General features: G+C 42.9%; 1 protein-coding gene across 3 annotated transcripts in view; it reads right to left on the bottom strand.

Annotated features, from left to right (window-relative positions):
- Positions 1-15,657, bottom strand: part of IQCK (IQ motif containing K) — a 142,389-nt gene that overhangs the window by 84,322 nt on the left and 42,410 nt on the right. The gene's annotated exons all lie outside the window — the stretch shown is intronic.

Here is a 15,657-nt window from a genome sequence, read left to right as displayed (position 1 = left end):
GTTTGAGCATTCCAACAGGCAGAACAGTACTGCTGAGTGTTTCCAAGAAGAGTCGTCTTGTTGGTAGTGCTCATTTGTCGTGTCCTCCTTCTTTTTCTCAAACATGAATTAAATCTGTTTGAATCACAACAATTGCTGCTATAATTCTGAGAAGGAACAAGAATTTATTCTTTTGATTGTATACACATGCATGTATAAATGCACACACACACACACACACACACACACACACACACGTACAATTCTTCCCCCATTTTTGGATGTTCAGTAAAAGATTTCAGGACCTAAAGAAGCTATAGCATATTTACAAAATACATAAGAGAATCTGAGAAGTTAGTCTTTATTCATTTCTCTATCCGGTTCTAAGACAAAAGTTACCATCTGAAATGGCATTTACGAAGAACAAAGCAGAAAGCAGAAAGGCTTGCTTAATATTGAAAACTGAATCTTGAAATCCAAATTTTTTCCACTTTTCATAAAGTAAAAGGTTAAGTTGTTTTCTTGTGACATGAAAGCACAACCGAGGTGCAAAGCTACCACAAAATGACACAGGCCCTAAATCAGCCATCATTCATAAAGCCTTCCACCAACTTACAAGGCCGGTATTTAATACCCTCAACCCATCGTATTCAGCAAAAGAGATTACCCAGTTCCTGCCCTCAGCCTTAACTGGTTTCCCAAACACTCTGTGTTGGAAGCATCACAGTCTTGAGTAATGAACTTCAAATATTTGGAAGAACTACAATAGAAGTTATCTGGAATGGGAGTTCCAGGCTAGCCATTAGGATGGAATCTCCTTGGATTCTTTCAATTCCAGCCTTCCACGATGTGAGGAATAGCTCCAAAAAGTAGTAGGGAAGAGCCAGCTACATTAATCTCTAACTGCCTAAAGCACATTTAGAAATCAGGGTTCCCGGAATGTGATTTGGCTTCATCCCCTCACCAACTCCACTCTGGGAGAACAACGAGCAGTTATTACCTCAGCATCGGGCTGAATCATTCTCTCAGATAAACACAGAGTCAAGTCCCGGTTTACCAACCCCATCATTGGAAGCCACATATGGGTCCAGTTAACGGTGCTCCCTGAAAACACACTGCAAGACCTCATGCTCACCCTTGGGCTGCAGGTACAACCATCTTAAAAAACAGGGCTGTGCTCCTTGATGCTGTCTGATGAATATGCCCAGATTGCTGTGTTATTTAGTCTCTTTGTGACTGAGTACACGTTTTCTCTAATGTTGCTTAAGGAGACCTGCCTTCTCCTCAGTGTCCTTCCTCCCACTCCAGGGATGTATGGGAAGAGCACACTGCCTCCTTCCTCACCCCTTCCAGATCTCTCACGGGGGATCTTAACTTGTTTTGTGCCATAATCCCTTCTCACTTTGGCAGTCTGGATTCCTTCTCTGAATAATATATTTTTTTAATATTTTATTTATTTATTTACTTGGTTGCGCCGGGTCTTAGTTGCCACAGGCAGGTTCCTTAGTTGTGGCTCCAGGACTCCTTAGTTGTGGCATTCAAACTCTTAGTTGTGGCATACATGTGGGATCTAATTTCCTGATCAGGGATCAAACCCAGGCTCCCTGCATTGCGAGCATGGAATCTTACCCACTGCACCACCAGGGAAGTCCCTGAATAATATCTTTTAAAATATAAAAGAAAGTACATAAGATTTCAAAGTTAACCAAATATATTGAAATTCAGTTATCAAAATATATTTTAAAACTGTTGGTGATATAGTAATATATGTTCTTCTAAATCATACAGTAAATAAGAAGAGCTAATGGCGGTTCAATTAACTATTATAATTTGAAAGAAGAGACAAGTGTAAATGCTATTTCAAGATCGCCGCAACAACTGCAATGGGATGTGAAAACAGCTGATTGTTGCTATTAGTAACAAAGTCACAGTTACTGTGGATACTACTGAGGTTTGTTTCCCACCTTCATAATTAAAAGAGAGGCTAAACTTCAGTTAGAGACTAGTGAAAAATAAAGAGGTAATTTCCCTGCCTTCCATGGTCAGGGACCCCTGAATCATAGACAGTAGTGTCTGGAACTGGGGAACAGGGGAAGATGAGTTTTGCATCTAGGATGAGACTGAAGACTAAGGATTTAAAATAAATAAGATAAATCCAAACAGTGAAATCAGACTGTCTAAAAACAGTGACCAGGCAGTTATGGAATTTGGCCAAAAGGTTATTAAAGGCTGCTTCTTAGATGGAAGAGAGATTCAATGCAATATGGTGATGCAGTTACTGGAGAAAAAAGGGGGAAAAAGTTTATTTTTAATCCCAGTAAGTTGTGATTCTTCAGTAAACCCATTAAATTTTAAAACCTAGCTCTAGGGACTTCCCTGGTGGCACAGTGGTTAAGAATCTGCCTGGCAATGTAGGGGACATGGGTTCGATCCCTGGGCCGGGAAGATCCCACAAGCCGAGGAGCAACTAAGCCCGTGCGCCACAACTACTGAGCCTGTGCTGTAAAGTCCGTGAGCCACAAGTACTGAACCCATGTGACACAACTACTGAAGTCCACGCACCTAGAGCCCATGCTTCACAACATGAGAAGTTACCTCGATGAGGAGCCCATGAACCACAATGAAGAGTAGCTCCCACTCACTGCAGCTAGAGAAAGCCCATGTGCAGCAACAAAGACCCAATGCAGCCAATAAATGAATTAATTATTAATTAAAAAGACAAAAACAAAACAAACTATTTTTAAGAACTTTTATTGAGATATGATTAACATATAATAAACTGCATATATTTAAACTGTATAATTTGATATTTTTTTCTTATTTGTAATGTATATATGGCAATCCCAATCTCCCAATTCATCCCACCCCAAACCCCCTCACTTTCCTCCCTTGGCGTCCATATGTTTGTTCTCTATATCTGTGTCTCTATTTCTGCCTTGCAAACTGGTTGATTTGTACCATTTTTCTAGATTCTGCATATATGTGTTAATATACAATATTTGTTTTTCTCTTTCTGACTCACTTCACTCTGTATGACAGTCTTTAGGTCCACCCACGTCTCTACAAATGTCCCAATTTCATTCCTTTTTATGGCTGAGTAATATTCCATTGTATATATGTGCCATATCTTTATCCATTCATCTGTTGATGGACATTTAGGTTGCTTCCATGACCTGGCTATTGTAAATAGTGCTGCAATGAACATTGGGGTACATGTGTCTTTTTGAATTGTGGTTTTCTCTGGTTGTATGCCCAGGAGTGGGATTGCTGGGTCATATGGTAGTTCTATTTTTAGTTTCTCAAGGAACCTCCATACTGTTCTCCATAGTGGCTGTATCAATTGACATTCCCACCAACAGTGCAAGAGGGTTCCCTTTTCTCCACACCCTCTCCAGCGTTTATTGTTTGTAGATTTTCTGATGATGCCCATTCTAACCAGTGTGAGGTGATACCTCGTAGTTCTGATTTGCATTTCTCTAATAATTTGTGATGTTGAGCAGGTTTTCAGGTGCCTCTTGGCCATCTGTATGTCTTCTTTGGAGAAATGCCTATTTAGGTCTTCTGCCCATTTTTTGATTGGGTTGTTGTTGTTTATTTTATTTATTTATTTATTTTTTGATATTGAGCTGTATGAACCGTTTATATATTTTGGAGATTAATCCTTTGTTTGTTGATTCATTTGCAAATATTTTCTCCCGTTCTGTGGGTTGTCTTTTTGCCTTGTGTATAGTTTGCTGTGCAAAAGCTTTTGTTTCATTAGGTCCCACTTATTTATTTTTGTTTTTATTTCCATTACTCTAGGAGGTGGGTCAAAAAAGATCTTGCTGTGACTTATGTCAAAGAGTGTGCTCCCTGTGTTTCCTCTAGGAGTTTTATAGTGTCTGGTCTTACAAACTCTTTATCACGGCATCCAAGGACCCATGCAAGGTGGAAGCAGTCTCCCCAGCCTCTCTGGCTTCATTTCCTGCCACTCCAGCCTCCCTCACCTCTTCTTGCCTCACTGGCCAAGTTTGTTCCTGTCTCAGGTCCTTCGCAGCGGCTGTCCCCCCTGCCTGGAACACTCTTGTTCTCCATCGGCATAGGGCGGGCTCCCTCTGCATGTCATTCAGGTCTCTGTGCAAATGTGAGCCTCCTCTAGCACCTCTCACCCCAGGCCTGTGACTCAATCCACTTACTTTGCTTTATTTTTCCTCAAAGCACTTGGGTCTTTACAGTACGCAATAGGTTTGTTTGTTAATTTGGTTATTGTCTGTCTTGACAATGTGAATTCCGCAAGGGCCAAGACTGTCTCTCTTTTGTTCTGTATCTACGGTACCTAGAAAAGTGCCTGGAAAAGGTAGGCATTCAACAAATATTTTTGAATGAATACATATTATTATAGATAAGGAAATAGAAGACTTTCTTTAATGTCAGAATTTATCAGTGGCAGAGCTGAGGTTAAATGCAGATTTTCTGTCTTTCTCTTGCTTGGTCATTCTGCTTTTATCTTGCCGAAGCAGTGGCTACTATTCTCGTAAGATTAAGGATAAAATAAAAGCTCTCATTCTTTGAGGACCTGCTATGAGCCCTCTGCAGTGAGTATCTTCCACTTTTATCTGCCTACCACACGCTCCCCCTTTCTGTGGTATCAGCGCTCAGATTTTGCTTTGACAGCTTCCCTCCCTCTCCACCACCACCATATCAGGCGGAATGGGGGTCACGGTGCCTTGCTCTCCCCTGGCTGCGGTGTGCATTGGAACCCAAGCTTGGCCAAGCAGATGCCCTTTCTCTGGAACAGGAATCTTGCGTGGACCGGCAAACCTTAGAGGGCGTCTGTGCTCCCTGGGTGCCTATACCTGCTTCTGAGGCCAGATCCTTACCTTTTCCTTTATGTCTGTGAGTTATCTTTTTCCTTCCGATATATACCCTTTTTCTTAAGTAGCCTTTAAATTTCTGTTGCTTGCAGCAAAGAACTCTGATACCATCTTTAATTGTCACAGCAACCCTGTGAAGTAGGAGAAAGTTTCAGGGATGTGAAGGGATTAGTTGCAGGTTAGCCGATGTTATACATTATGTTGGCTGCGTGATGGCCCCAAGATGTCCACCTCCAATCCTCAGGCCCTGTGAAAATAGATATATATATTTTTTCCCTTATATGGCAAAAGAGGCTTTGTAGATGTGATTAAATGAATGGTCTTGAGATTATCCTGGATCATCCAGGTGGGCCCCATGATATAATGACAAGGGTCATATGATAACAGAAGCAAGAGGTCAGAGTGATGCAAGGAAGGGGTCACGAGCCCTCCAGAATACAGGCAGCCTCCAGATATCAGAAAAGGCAAGAAACAAAATCTCCCCTAGAGTTTCCAGAAGGAACCAGGCTTGTCAACACTCAGACTTGAGCCCTGTGAAGATGATTTTGGACTTCTAGCCTCCAGAACTATAAGAGAATGAATCTCTGTTGTTTTAAGCCACCAAGGTTGCGGTGATTTATTACACAGCCATAGGAAACTCCAACCAATAAGTGGCAGAGATAAGACGGGAGCCCAGATGCGTCTGCCATGCGGCCTCACACAGGCTCCCGAGCTTGCTCCCAAAGAGCCAGCAGAAGCAACAGGAAGAAGGGGAGGCAGCAGTGCTGTGTGCTCCACATGACAGACCTCCAGTGGAAGGGAAGCAGTCAGAGGAGTGAGGCACCCCAGCACACCCTGGATTCAGGAAACAGCTCTCTTTCCTTCCTGTTTGAAGACGAGCATTCACATAAAGAGCAGAGGCGATTTACTATCCTCGTGAGACTCTGGCCTTTTGAATTACTGAGACAGAAATCTTCTATAAGACAAAATGAATTAAAAGGATTTTTTTTTCCTTTCAACAGGGCATGACAGCATTTCTGCCAGGCTACCATCTAACTGTGATCTTTAGTGCAGAATGCATGCCATCTCCTGTGCCGCTTTGAAGGCACACGCGTTTCGGGTCCCACTGTTAAGCTCAGTACAGACCATCATACCACAGGTGGTGTCCTCGAATGGCACAGTGACACTTCTGTTTTCACCTCAGGTTTTGGTCATAAGATACCTTTCACCGTCCTGAAAGTATTGTGGATTTTTCTTTTCTCTTCTTTTCTTTTCTTTTATCCAACAGTAGAACTTAGCTGAAAAGACATTTCACCCAAAACAACCTTTTCTTTTCTCTTCTCAAACACAATCTTTGTTTCATTGAAGGTCTCAGTTTTAATGATGTCTTTCATGAGCCTCCTCCCCTGGGACATGGGGCCAGATAGGCAGCAGTGCACTTTTGTTCCTTGTGTTTATTCAGGGATTTATTTTTGCAAACACATTTTTGGTCAAAATAAAAAGCTCAATGTTTTCTGTTCTTAATACGATAGCAAATAATTTCACTGTTTCTGATTGGTTATGTCGGGACTGTATACAACAGAAGAGGACAGTGCTGGATTTATAAGTAGGAGTAAGGCCAACAGGAGAGATGATGTAATCCCCTGCTGTTGGAAGGTGGGGAAGAAGACCCCCACCTCGAGCTCTGACTGGGACATGTGCAGATCATGCTATTGCTCCAAACGATCGCTCCTTTCCCTACAAGAGAATTGTGCATCCCTGCTATTTGCCACTCACATGCGGTGCCTCCCTGTGGGTGGTGTCCAGCTCCCTGTAGTACCGATACTGAGCTTGGCCATGGGCCTTGTATTGAGCAGTGAAGTGTGAGCAGAAGTACCATTTGCATGGGTTGGCTGTGGCTCTTCTCTGTCTGCTGTGAGACTGAGGGAGGGTGCTGCTCCTCCTTCCTGGGTCCCAGAGTGGAAAAAGACATGCAGCAGAGCCAAAGGTGACACACAGCCAACACTGAACAGGGTGAAGAGTAAATCTCTGCTGTTATAAGGCACCGAGATTGAAGAGTTGTCTGTTACTGCAGCAAAACCTCGAGAAAGCTGACCAACACAGAATACTGGAGAGTAGTTGGGTGAGTATCACCACGGAAAACATATCAGGGCTCTTTCATTTGCAAGTATCATAAACCTAACTCAAACTACCTTAATCAAGAAAAGAAAAAAGGCATTTACTCTGAAAGAAAAAGAAAGAAAGGTGCTTATTGGTTCACTTAACTAACAAGGGTAGAGTTGGCTTTAGGCGAGGTCAGATAGAGAGGTTCGAAACAATGCCACAGGGCTCGGGCTTTGGCCACCTCTCAGTTCTGCTGTTATCCCAGGCACAGTCTCTTTAGATGATTGCCCTCAGCAGCTCAAGGCTTATAACCTTAAAGGGCTCAGTCCAGAGGAAAAGGCAGAACAGTTTTCCTGGTTGCTTCTTGAAAATTCTTGGGGTTATTCCTGATTTAACTGATTTGGGAGCAACCATGCTGGTCAGGGGGATTCGCTGCTCTGATTGGCCAGCCTGGGTCACATTCTCAGCCCACAGCCAGAGGTGGAATCAGCTCACTTTCTGCTTGAACGGAGAATGAGGGAGGAGTGATCCTTACAAAAACATAGAGAGCACTGCAAGCAGAAGGGGGAAATCGGAGTAGGGCTGGAAAAAACACAGATGTCTAATACAGAAAGCAAGAAAATGGAATAAAAAGAAGTAGAATAAATACCCTTTCATTTTGCAATTGTTTTTAATTCTTAAAGTAACTCTATAGACAATATGAAAGCTACAGAATAATGTAGAGGAGAAAATAAAAGCCTTGTTCCTGCCTTTTGGAGTGAAACATTCTTTTGAAAGACCTTATATCTAGAGTTATTTAACTTTATGTGATCCTTGATTTCAAACGTTTCCTTTTCACTGAAGAGTTTATTTAACAAATATGTATATATTATATATGATGAATCTTATTTACGAGGGTGTTAAAAATTATCTGCACTCTAGCTGTAGAATTTACTTTAATTAACTTTTAGAAAAGACAAATACATCATTTTTCAACACAGTTTCATTGCTTTTCAATACATTTTGTCCAACTGTCAACAAGCTTTCGTATTCCCTCATTAAAAAATGTTTTAAGCTGAGCTGTGAGCCACGAATGCACCGCTGTCTTCACTTCTTCATCACAAGTGAATCTTCGTCCTCGTAGGGCTGCTTTCAGAGGACCAAACAGGTGAAAGTCTGATGGAGCAAGATCAGACTATAGGGAGGATGCTTTAACACCTCAAAGCAAAGTTTTTGCAGAGTTCGACAGTGTGGGCAGAAGTGTGTGGACGTGCATTGTCATGCAAGATCACAACGCTCTTGGATAGCAGTCCTCTGCGTTTAATCCGAAGTTTAGGCTTTGGCACAAACTTTTTGAAACCTAAGTCTGTCAATGGGTTATTTCATAGGCAGAGCCATGGGTGATTTGCAAATGATCTGCCACATAATCCACTGTCACTCATCTATTCGACAGAATCATTTCACATGTACGCTCAATGTTGTCATCAGCTGTGGACGGGCGTCTGTCTCCTTCTTGATGGCTAAAATTTGTGCAAACTTCCTTGAACTTCTCTATCCATACATACACACTTCTTCGCCTCAAAACACTTTCTCCATACTGCACACAAAGTCTTCGATAAATAACGGCACCAGGTATACCCTCAGACCACAAAAAACGAATCACTGAACACTGCTTTTCTTTCGTGCAAATCACAAGCAGGGCATCCATTTTGCTCACACCACAGTTACGAATGAGCTGATGTAACACGTTCACACCTGCACAGCAGTGACTGGGGAGACAGTAGCCTTGAATGGAAAGCTCTGATAAGACAGTGCGGCCAACTGAAGTTTTAATATAACCAGAGTGCAGACAATTTTTGACTCACCCTTGTATTTTTATAAACCTAAGAGAATTTTTTAAGGGTTGTCAATGTTTACATAAAATAGCTACATAAAAATGCAGGTCTTAAAAAAGAAAAAGTCATGGGAAAGAAATGGGTAGCTGAGAAGGGATGGGCGGAGTGAAGAGTATGTGGAATTATGGGGACCATGTGAGGGAAGGACACATCATTTACGTGGTAAGCAATCGGCAGCCTCTCGCGATGAAGGATCGCAACCGACCAGCTGTGATCTGATAACATGATGACACTGAGCATCAAAGACAGCTGGACTTGGTAGAATTTGTCTTACCAAGAACATTAAAATAAACCCAAACTCATGTTCTGGGTGGCTCCCCAGGCTGGTAGATAAGGTTATTTGAGGCAATAAATGCTGGGACGCATAGTATACGGGGTGGGGCGGGGGGGGGGGGGGGGGTTGCATCTGACACAGGACCTGCCTCTAAAATGAGCACATAAGATGAAAATCACATTTGGCCAAAATTTGCCCTTGACGCACCTTAAATTACCCATATGAAGACATAGCATCCTTCAATCATCTCAGGCAGCCAGTTTCCCCCGTCTTAGTACCAGTCTCTAAGTTCCAGGTGGTGCATGAGGCAGAGGAGCAGAGTAATTCATTATGCTCTTACCCCTCGACTCCGGAGCCAGGTGCCTGGTTCACGTCCTGCCCCTGCCATGTGCCAACTTGTGGCCTTGAGCAAATAACTTGCCCCTCTGTGCCTCAGTTCCTTCTCTGAGATGTGGCCGCTGCCGGCACAGCTATCACCCACGGATTGTCCCATGTACCTTTAGGTATCTCAGCTTCCCTTGCAGTGTTTCGGGGCCGTACTCTGTGAGGAGAGGTGAGGAGGTTAAGAACTAGGGTGCCTCCTCCATTCTTTTCTTCTTTTGCTTCAGTGATTTCAAAAATGACATGTTCCGGGACATCCCTGGTAGCACAATGGTTAAGAAGCCACCTGCCAATTCAGGGGACACGGGTTCCAGCCCTGGTACAGGAAGATCCCACATGCGGCAAAGCAACTAAGCCTTTGGGCCACAACTATGGAGCCCGAGTGCCACAACTACTGAAGCCCGAGCACCGCAATGAAGAGTAGTCCCTGCTTGCCACTACTAGTGAAAGCCCGCCCACAGCAACGACGACCCAACGCAGCCAATAAATAAAATAAATTAACAAAATAAGTTTTAAAACAATGACATGTTCCAAATAGCTATAATTTTTAAGAAGGCTGTCCAACTTGTATGTTTTTGCATAAGAAAGAAAGCTGTTATTGAGTATTTTGCTATTGTTTATAACTGAACCTAGTCTAGACTAGCCTGATTAACACAATGGGGAAATAACAGTCCCTACTTTGTAGGGTTGTTATGGGAGTTAAGTTAGGTAATATTTATAAATTGTTCAGAATAGTATCTGAGTAAACACTATATAGTAGGTAGGTAGGTAAATAGGTTGATTATGTAGGTAGACAGACAGACAGAAGGAAGAGGTTGCCTAAAGGGCTGCTTATATTGTGAGTGTCACATAAAACTGAGGACAACTAAGGAAAAGGCTGAGTCACGTGCCCTGTTTTATGCTTCTCCCCAGTGCACAATGCGGGGGAAATGTCTGCACTTAAAAAACATCTTATTTCTCTCTCTTTCTCCCTCTCCTTCCCACAAGAGCGCAACATTGAACTAGCATAAATAAGTCCACATACACTGCAATACAACTACACACAAAAGCTGTCTGTCCATGAAGCCAAGGACCATGTCTGTCTGTGTCGTGGTTCCGTGGCATGTAGCAGGTACACAGAAAGTGGCAGCCAGCCAGTTTATGAACATGTCTGTTCCATGAGTTTAGAACACAGTTAAGCATGTAATAAATACTAGCTGAATAGATGAGCAAATAAATTTAAAATAACTCTCTTTAAATAGCTGAGACACATCTATTTGTATATGTATCAGTAGTGGGAGGAATGTATTCCCTTAATAGCTGCACCATAATACCCCTTAGGTAAGGAACGAGCTCTGTTTAGATGAAAGACCACTTTACAGATGGAAAAACTGAGGCTCTGAGAGCTTATGGCATCTGTGCTGAGTCACACAGCTGGAAGGGGCAGAGCCGTGATTCCAGAGCCCAGGGTCCTAACCCCTACATGGCACTACCTGCACTTTGACTTCCAGGACGTTCTTACACCTCCCTTGACAGCTCTGGGATTTGACATACATCATCGTCTTCAACCCCCACCCCCTCCTCCACCCCCACCCCCACCCCCCGCCACAAGCCTCTCAGATACTTCATTACTCATCCTGGTGAGACCTCCAACACCATGGCTTCTAGTCCATGCGATTCCACGACCCCCTTCTTCCTTCATGACCGTCACTCAACAAAACAGTCACATCTTAGAATGGGTTGTCCCTGAAGACTCACATCTCAGCTTCCCAGTTCCTGACCTGATCGTAACCTTCCCTGTCCTTTCATCTCTCCCACCCACTCACTTGTATTTATGTTGTTTTCTGCCCTTCCATGAGACTACGGCTTGGGTTATTGGTGTTCATCTAGAAGAGGGCTCAGCAAACTAGAGCCCGTGGGCCAAATCTGGCCCATCACCTACTTCTGTAAACAGGGCTGTGTTGGAACACAGCCACACCCCTCTGTCACTTACTGTCTAAGGCGGCTGTCACACGACAACAGTGGAGCTGAGTAGTTGCAACAGAGACAGGATGTGGCCTGCAAAGCCTAAAAGATGTGCTGTGCTGACCTGACCTGGGAAAAAAATAGGCAGGGTCTTCCCTGGTGGCGCAGTGGTTAAGAATCCACCTGCCAAAGCAGGAGACACAGGTTCGAGCCCAGGTCCTGGAAGATCCCACATGCCGCAGAGCAACTAAGCCCAAGAGCCACAACTATTGAGTCCATGTGCCATAGCTACTGAAGCCCACACACCTAGAGCCCGTGCTCTGCAACAAGAGAAGCCACTGCAATGAGAAGCCCGCTCATTGCAACAAAGAGTAGCCCCCGCTCTCCACAACCAAACAAAGCCCGCGTGCAGCAACAAAGACCAAATGCAGCTAATAAATAAATAAATAAATAAATAAATAAATAAATAAATAAATTTTTTAAAAAAAGAAAAAGTAAGTAGAAAAAAAATGAACTCAGGTAACCATCTAGCTTCAGTTATACTGTTCTCCTTGTCAGTCACTCAATGTAACTTCCCCAACCCTATCCATTGACTTCATGATTTCATATTTCATTCATAAATATTTCAGCATGTTTCTCTAAAAAGTAATAGCTTTTTTATCATGAATATGAAATCATTATCAAACCTTAAATAAAATAGCAATAACGCTTTATATCATCAATTATTTATTAGGTATTCAAATTTCCAGTTGCCTCCTAATTTTTCTTTTCAGTTTGTTTCTTGGAATCGGGATCCAAATAAGATCCACTGAAGTTTCAAAACCTGTATGGACTCTACCATCCCCATTCCAGCGCAGCCGAGTTGGGTATGTTTCTTACTTGCAATATGAACACGTAATGTAGTGTTTCTTTCTCTTTCTGAAAATTGCTTGTTAAATCGTTAACATAATCCAGAAAATATGGTAATTTATGAGAAAAATGGAAGATACTATTCTTAGAAAAGTTAACGATGCTTTTCCATGTACTTAAGACCCTCTAGGGGAACAAAATTTGCCGCCCCAAAGTGTCACTTTGCCATGTGGATTATTTTGAGCTGAAAACAATCAAGGTCCAAGAGGCTCAGGAAGGAACTTTGACTTTCCTCCTAACTGCCTAAAAGAAATTTAGACAGAAGGCCTGTGCCTGGAATAGAGTTATCACCAGGGATATCGGCAAAGAATGTGGGCTAGGTGTGGGGGGGCGAAACTTAGAGAGCAGAGTCCACTCTCTGTCCCACTGTCTCTGCAGGGCCCCTCCAACATTTATTTACCAAACATTTGCTTTTCTGTCTCTATGTCAATTGCCTTCCTCCCCTTTGAAGTCCCAGATCCCTACCCCTAACGTCCTCTTTCATTTTTAGCTGAAGATGGTATTTAAGGTGAGGTTTTCAGCCATTCTAGTAAATTACTCAGTTCTCCCAGGTCTCTCAAGTTTATACGTTATTAAACTTTTGTTTGATTTTTTTCCTGTTAACCTGTCTCATGTCAATTTGACCCTAATATCAGCCAGAATAACCTCGAAGGGTAGAGGGAAATTTCTCACTCTCCAACAATCCTCTGGGCCTAGTCTAGACCTTTCACTATATTAGCTTTGCCAGTCTTCAACCCCGATTTGACTCAACCATCTGTCTTCTCCACCCCCTTTCCAGGGCTGTAGAGGATTGCTGGAAATAATCTCATAAGCAGGCTGTTAATATGCGGCTGTTGATATGCATCACAAATTCAGGTCATCAGCTGGGCCATGCCAATTCATCCCTGGTTGACTCCCTATCGGTTTCACCAGAGCAGCTGTTGCAGCTTCCTCCCCTCCCCCACGAGCCTCCAGAACCCGCCTGGGCCTCTCTCTCAGCAGATGCCTTCACATCCACATGACCGACCAGAATGACACTACCCACCAAGAACTTTCTTGATTTTTCTTCCTCCTCAGATTTCCTCTCACTTTTCCCTCTGGATTCAATCAGAAGTTCTCAACCAGGGGCAATGTTTCCGTCTCCTCGCATTCCACATTTGCCAGCATCTGGGGACATTCTTGATGGTGAGGACTACAGGGGCTGCTGCTAGCATGCGGGGGTGGGGAGGAGATGCTGGAGATGCTGTAAAATATCCTACCATGCACAGGCCAGTCAGAACAATCCAGTGCTAAATGTCAGTAGGGCTGAGGTTGGGGAAACCTGGATTAGAGATTGTCTCCCAGCTCCTGCCCTACTTGCCTCTCCGCTCTCCCTGTTCAACAGCATCCTCAAGGATATAGCACCTGAGTTCTTACCTCTTCAAGACCAAATCTGGGGACTTCCCTGGTGGCGCAGTGGTTAAGAATCCGCCTGCCAATGCAGGGGACACAGGTTCAAGTCCTCAACCGGGAAGATCCCACATGCCGTGGAGCAACTACTCCTGTGTGTCACAACTACTGAGCCTGTGCTCTAGAGCCCTCGAGCCACAACTACTGAGCCTGAGTGCCACAACTACTGAAGCCCACATGCCTAGAGTCCGTGCTCCACAAGAGGTCACCGCAATGAGAAGCCCTCGCACTGCAACGAAGAGTAGCCCCCACTTGCCACAACTAGAGAAAGCCCATGCGCAGCAAAGAAGACCCAACACAGCCAATTAATTAATTAATTTTTTTTTTTTTTTTAAAGACCAAATCTGGGCATCAACCAGCTTGGCCACTAGCCCAACCTGACCCGCTCCAGACCTGCTGAGGGGTGGGGTGGGGCATAGCTGGGCTTGTGCATCCCCATTTCCCTTTACTGCTTTGTTATCTGTTTTACAACACTCGCTACAGAAACTACAGCTAATTGTAAACACATGTCTCTCACCCCAAGGGTCGAAACCATGTTTTGTTCATCTCTGTTTTCTCTGCAGCATCAAGCTCTTTGCATTGCATTTGGTAGGTGTTCAATAAATATTTATTACATCAAATTAGATTAGTATCATTTACATTTTTATCATGCTCTGGGCATCTCTTTGAAAGGTAATGGAAGCAGATAACACAAATGCCAATTAAAGCAAGAGCTCTTGTGTTTGTGTTCCTGTGGAATCCAGCTGAAACGCTTGCTATTGCTATTTTGCAGTATACTAATATGAGCTGCCAGTGGAAATTAGCAACAATTTTAAATTAAGGTATTTGTACCATAAATGACTAGGGAATTGAGAGAACTCATTTAGAGAAACTCTTATTTTTAAGATTCCTTTTCATTGGTTATTGTAAGTGGGAAAATGTTTCATTTTCAACTTGGAGAAATATGAAAATCTTTCACTTACTAATCATTTACAGTCAATAAATTATAGGCTTTCCATTTTCATAGTGGACAAAATTAGGCACAGGCTTAGAAGCTTAATAAGAAATGAGATTTTCTGATATCATTCTCCTTCCAATGAATAGCTAGTCTCAGACCTTTAAAAACTGGTAATACCTGAAGTCTTTTAAACTCTCAAAATTGAGAAAGTCAGCCAAGAGTCTATTCAACTTGGCATTCCCCAGAAGGGCAGATTTAAGCAAAAGATGTGACATTTGAGGGCTGGGGTCTAATTTCATTTTTTATACTCTGTTTAATATGGGATTTTACAAGCATTACCTAATTTTCTAGTTCCTCAGTTTCCTGACATTGTTCTTGCAAAGGGCCGGTATGAAAACATTTTCAAAGAAATAGGTTAAATATTATTTTCTCTAAATTGAGTTGTCTTTCTTCCACTTATGGCTTAAAATTGTGGATCATTGCTTAAATGTCATCCCAGAGGGACTTCTCTGGTGGTCCAGTGGATAAGACTCTGCACTCCCAATGCAGGGGGCCCAAGTTTGGTCCCTGGTCAGGGAATTGCATGCTGCAGCTAAAAGATTCTGCATGCCACAACTGAAAGATCCTGCATGCCTCAACTAAGATCCAGCACAGCCAAATAAATAAATAATTGTTTTTTAAAAAAGTCATCCTCCAAATGAGGTCTTTCCTGACCACCCTGTATAAAATTAAGTCCCTCAGCACTCTGTATTCTCCCCTCTGCTTTATTTCTCTGTACAGCATGTATTTGCTTATTGTCTGTCACCCCCACCAGAATATAAGCTCCACTAGGGCAGGAGTTTTGGCTGCTTTCTTCACTGCTTTATCTCCAGCACCTAGAAAGATGTTGGGCACACAGTGGTACTCGATACACATTTATTGTACAAATGAACAAATTAAGCACATCTAGAAATGACATATACTATAAAGCTATCACAGGCATGAATCAGATGTAAG

Source organism: Hippopotamus amphibius, chromosome 9, assembly GCF_030028045.1.
Source record: "Hippopotamus amphibius kiboko isolate mHipAmp2 chromosome 9, mHipAmp2.hap2, whole genome shotgun sequence".
NCBI lineage: Eukaryota > Metazoa > Chordata > Mammalia > Artiodactyla > Hippopotamidae > Hippopotamus > Hippopotamus amphibius.
This window is presented reverse-complemented; position numbering and strand designations above follow the sequence as displayed.